The 6,000-nt window shown below is 44.2% G+C and overlaps 1 protein-coding gene across 1 annotated transcript in view; it reads right to left on the reverse strand.

Annotated features, from left to right (window-relative positions):
- LOC135976036 (nascent polypeptide-associated complex subunit alpha, muscle-specific form-like) overlaps positions 1-6,000 on the reverse strand; it is a 1,165,876-nt gene that overhangs the window by 607,507 nt on the left and 552,369 nt on the right. The window lies entirely within an intron of this gene.

A 6,000-nucleotide genomic window follows, 5' to 3' on the forward strand; every position in this document is an offset into this window, starting at 1 on the left:
AAGAGCTCCCCATCCTTGGGTTTATCTCACTATGGCTTAGCTGGCTAAAGAACAACCGAAATGGTTTATCAAAATTGTGTTCAACAACATGATTGAACCTCTTTACAAACAAGGTAAAACTTGGTTAGAACAATAGTGGATTGGATCTGCTCTTGCAGCATGGTTCCTGTATGTCTCATGTGACCTTGCCAAGAGCTAAAGAAAACAGCTACTTTATCCATACAAGCTCGGGCAAATGTTTGGAACCCAATTAACATCAAATAAATGCAGATATTAATGATGTTCATAGTACAGGAATCTTGGCATTTAGCCATGAAGGCAATATGGTAGTGTGCCTTAGTTTCCCTTCTCATACAGTACATTAGGTCTGGAATGTCTTTTCTCCTGTGAAAAGTTCCAATACTGTTTACAGGCATCAACTATGAAACATTAGTATAGCAAGGCCTTTTAACATAAAGTGTGTTCTCATGTATTCCTTTTAACATGTTCAAGGGATTTTCCAACAGATTAGGAACATTATACATTCTTACAGTTCTTGGTAATAGCAACACATCAGTTACAAAATTACCATTAGCATTAACAACAAATCCATTGCAAGTGTCCATCTACAATCATGGTTGTCATGCCACACCTTTGGCTCAATACCATTGGAGTTTGGGCATTTTAGGGTTAACCTGTGGCTTTCCTTTGCAAAATTCAGTTTTCTCTTTCCTCCTTGTCCCGCAGGATCACACCCTGATTTTTCTTGCTTAACAGAATCTACTGGCTGATGGGGTGGGCTCTCTGTGCTAACAGCTATTAACAAGTCCTTCCCCTCCCAGCCAGACAAGTAATTTGCATTACCACAGACAGAAGCCAGTCCACCAGTTTTCATATCCTTAACTGTTATCATTTCCAAGGCTGGACTCTGTCTTAAAGAGATACCACACAAATCCAAAGAGTCTGAGGGTGAGAGTTTGCTTGCTCTCCCCTGCATCCTCAAGCATTTAGCCATAAAACTGTTCTGCTTTGAAACACCAGTAACCAATTCTGTCCTCAGACCCTGAAGCACAGACTGCTCACTTAAAGAATTAGAATGGAGACATTCCTGTTCCAACACCATTGTCTTCCCAACAAGCTGGCCACACACAGCCACTCGGTTATAGGGCTGCTCAACTTTCTTAACAGCTCTTACTCCATCTGAGACCTTCTCAAAGCTACCCACACTGGATCTTTCGAAAGGAAAGTCAGTGGATCCATTCACAACAGAAAATTTCTGGCTGTTAGGAACTGAAACTTCCTTGATTAAATTACTCTCACACCCTTCATTTGCAGGGAACTGCTTGCACAAATTACCATGAGGATTCCTTTCCCCAGGAGCTTTTTTAAGCAGCAAATCACCCCTCACAGAAATTCTGCCCTTACCCTCTTCACCTAGGGCTTGCTCTAAAGGAACACTTTCCTGAGCAACAACAGACTTTTTCTGGGTCTTACTTACATCCAGGATCTCCTTTGGCCCATCAGGCAGATTTCTACACAATCCCCTTTCAGGCAAACCCATAGACTTCCTAGATGAAAGGTTAGAAACATTTCCCTTTCCTTTGCCACACACAAGTTTAGGAATCCTTTCCTTCTTGCTACAAGTTTCCACACCATCAGTAGGTAACACAACCAAATCACCTGCATGCTCTCCATGTGCCCCGGCTAGGGTATTACCCTGATTAGACCGTGTAGCTACACCCTTTACCAACCACACACTAGCAATAGGCAAAATACAAGCACCAAAATTGTCTGGTCTCTGGGATTTTGCTAAGACACTAACTGTATGCAACTTAGTTACAGTGCCATTCTCCCCAGCAGACACAGACTTAGGGCCATTCCCTTCTTGGGCTTTAGTTGAATTCAGAACCAACTTTGAGACAACTGCACTATTCTCAACCATCACAGGCTGAAAGGCACCTTCTGTCTGCTCCACAGACAAAGAAGAGCTGGAGACACCTTTTTTACCAGACACATAGCTCGGGATTTCATTTCCCTTGTCCCAGCACACAGGGCTGTTCACAGACAACTGCTTGGAGACTGAGGTAGCTTCCTCCATAGGCAAGTCAATACCCCTGACAGACACAGGCACATTTCCTTCACTGTCACTATTCTCCACACAGGAAACAGGTAAGGTATAGGGACATTCATCTTCCCCTCTCCCTGCCTTCCCAAACTGCTGACTAGACAAAGCCATCAGCTCACAAGGCCGCCTTGGCTCCTCCAAACTTTTCCTGCCTTCCTCTCCTTTGTCCCAGCACACAGGGCTGATTACAGACAAAGACTGGGAGAGTGGGGCAGCTTCCTTACCAGGCACCTTGCCACTCCCAGCAGATAAACTGCTCTTTTTACTACACTGAGCCACTGCCAGCAAATCACAGTTACCCTTTTCAGATTCACTTTTACAAGCTGTACTAGCCACCAAAGCATCACCCATCAAAAATCCACCCTTTCCTTCCTCAGTTAGGGTTTCCACCTGACCATCCTCTTTAGTCTGCTCCAGAGAAACATTTTCCTGCCCAATAAGATTTTGCTGCTCTTGATTCAACTCCAGATTCACTTCTGAGACACTAGACCGACATTCAGAAACTTCATTTACCGACAAATAGCTCTTCTCAGACAAACCTTTGGAGCAACCCTCCCCAGGCAAATCATTGCCCACAATAGACACAGGTTTAAGATCATTCCTGTCCTGTGACTGACCACCTGGACTGAACAAAGCTTTAACATTTTCCCCAATCAAAAGATCCTTAGGCAATAACTTCCTTACACCAGCTATAACCTCATGCTTAGCACCATTCCATTCAAGGTGGATTCTGGCTAAAGGCACACGGACAGTAAACTCATAGAGGACTACAACATTCACACTCTGATTTGGTAAATAATCTTCCTCTTTGACAAGATCTGCTTTAACAAGAGTGATGTTAGAAGCCATAATTTGCCCTACACAGCTTTTACCATTGACTTTTACATTCTCTGTGAATCTTTCATTACCACTCCCATACAGAGCATTGGCACCAGTTATGGAGTCACCCTTTACTGAACACACAGTAAAAGCATTTACATAAAAGGTGGCAGAATTGGGGTACATTTGGTTACACCCAGACAACTGCTCAGAGTTATACAACATACCAACATTGTTATAAACTGGACTTTCAAGAGGATACAATTTCTGCTTTTCTTCCCTTGCTTTTCTGACTTGGAGCTGAAATCTTTGCACTTTTGCCTCAGCTTCTAGTTCCTGCAATCGAATTTCTGCCAGTCTTTGTTCATGTTCAAGTTGAAGTTTACTTGCTGCCTTTTGCTTTTCAATTGCTTCTGCCTTCTGATCACTGGCCATTAACAGATCTCTCAGTTCTTGATTTGTAGCTTTCTTTCTAAAGCTTATCCCCTTTTCTGAACACAAATCTTTCAGGGCTTTTTTGTCAAGGCCCTCATATGCTCTTTGCTCACCCATTGCAACTGCTCTTTAACCAACCAAACTCTCAATCCCAAAATTCAAATTTGGATAACGTGGGGTTCTGATCCAAAGCTTAATTGACCTGGTTCTGTGGATCCAAGCACGACTACGCCACTGTGACGATGCGGTTCTGGCGGAACCCAACTGAGAGTGCCAACTCAGGACAAATTGCTCAAATAGGGCAGTTACAGCCCAAGGCTGGGGTTTTTTCCACCTCTAAGGCAAACCAAACCAGCCAGACTAAGAGGACTTCAGTCTCACCCCACTGGCTAACTGCAAGTCTCACAAGCAATCTCCTTAGACACTCCAGTTTCCCAGTATTACCACCAGTACCACTCGTTATGGGGACAAATGGTTATGAAAACCAATACCCCAGTAAAAGAAAAAGGTTCTCCTGATCCCAAAGGACCAAGCCCCAGACCCAGGTCAATATACAAATCAGATCTTACCCACAAATCACGCTGTTGCCAATCCTTTAGAATCTAAAATCTAAAGGTTTATTCATAAAAGGAAAAAGATAGAGATGAGAGTTAGAATTGGTTAAATGGAATCAATTACATACAGTAATGGCAAAGTTCTTGGTTCAGGCTTGCAGCAGCGATGGAATAAACTGCAGGTTCAAATCAAGTCTCTGGAATACATCCCCCGCTGGGATGGGTCCTCAGTCCTTTGTTCAAAGCTTCAGCTTGTAGTAAAGTTCCTCCAGAGGTATGAAGCAGGATTGAAGACAAGATGGAGATGAGGCATCAGCCTTATATAGTCTTTTCCAGGTGTAAGAACACCTCTTTGTTCTTACTGTGGAAAGTTACAGCAACATGGAGTCTCGAGTCACATGGGCCAGTCCCTGCATACTTTGCTGAGTTACAAGGCGTATCTGCCTTCTCTCAATGGGTCCATTGTATAGCTGATGGTCCTTAATGGGCCATCAAACAGGCTAGGCAGAGCTAACACCAGTTTGTCTGGGATGTCACCCAGCAGCATAGCATAAGTTTGAAATACAGACAGTATAGAGCCAATATTCATAACTTCAACTACAAAAGTGATACACACATATAGACAGCATAATCATAACCAGTAAACCAGAACCTTGTCTTAGACACCCCATTTGACCCCCTTTATACAAGATTTGCGTGCCACTACAGGACCTTGGTTGCAACAATGATCTATATGGTCCCAGATTATATCAATAACCTCACAGGGATGTTGAAATGCCTATAGTTATCCTTGGGGCCCCAGCCTACCCCTTAATGCTATGGCTCATGAAGCCATACACAGGAAGCCTGGACAGTAGTCAGGAGCTGTTCAACTACAGGCTGAGCAAGTGCAGAATGGTAGTATAATGTGCATTTGGACGTTTAAAGGATCGCTGGCGCACGTTACTGACTCACTCAAACCTCAGTCAAACCAATATTCCCATTGTTATTGCTGCTTGCTGTGTGCTCCACAATCTCTGTGAGAGTAAGGGAGAGACCTTTATGGCGGGGTGGGAGGCTGAGGCAAATCACCTCACCGCTGATTATGCGCAGCCAGACACCAGAGCTATTAGAAGAGCACACTAGGAAGCGCTGCACATCAGAGAAGCATTGAAAACCAGTTTCATGACTGGCCAGGCTACCATGTGAAAGCTCTGTTTGTTGAAAACCCTCCCCCTTGATTGACTCATTCCCTGTAAGCAAACCACCCTCCACTTGTCGATCACAGCTTGCTTTCAAAGCAAATAGCACAGGGTAATTTATCCATTAAACAGTTCAGATACAGGTTAATGTGCTGGAGGAAGCCACTGGGTGCCAGGTATGTGCCAGGCGGTTTGGCACTAAATCAGGCCTCTCTCAACATAAGAGACGAGCCCACCCGGTGGTACGAAACGCAGAGAGAATCCTAGCCAGTCAACCTAAACAAAACTCGCAGCGTGGAAAACACAAAAGTTGTTGGTCGGCCGAGGAAGAGTTGCTCCTTACCGATTTTGACAATATGTACTCGGGCGAAAAGTACATTAACAAGTTAATTGCTGAGGCAATAAAGACCAAAACTGCGAAACAAGTAAGTGAAAAACGACGCTTGCTTAACCTCTACAGAAAGAAAACATCTGGGATTGCTGACTCAGGACCTGGAGCACAGAAACACAATCTGGAAGTACGATCTGAAACGCCCATCTCCACTATTGGGCTTGAGAACAGCTATATGCGCACAATTGCTAACCGCTTAAGGGCCAACAATCAAGGACCTCTACGCCAGGGCCTTGAGAAATTTGAAGCGGAAGTTCTTAGCGCATGGGTTGCGGGGGACCCCAATATCAGATCGCTTGTTGAGACTACTTCCATTGATGTTCTCTCTTCCTTCCTAGCACCAGAACATGAGCATAAGCACAAGAAAAAAGGGAACACAAGGGGCCGCAAGCCAAAAAGTGGAAAGGGCCAATCCTGGAGGCAAAAAAGGGCGACCAAAAGAGGTACATACATACGCTTCCAACACCTCTTTGAAAATGACAGATGTAAACTTGCCTCCATTATCCTTGATGGCAC

The sequence above is a fragment of the Chrysemys picta genome, chromosome 16 (genome assembly GCF_011386835.1).
Source record: "Chrysemys picta bellii isolate R12L10 chromosome 16, ASM1138683v2, whole genome shotgun sequence".
Taxonomy (NCBI): Eukaryota; Metazoa; Chordata; order Testudines; family Emydidae; genus Chrysemys; species Chrysemys picta.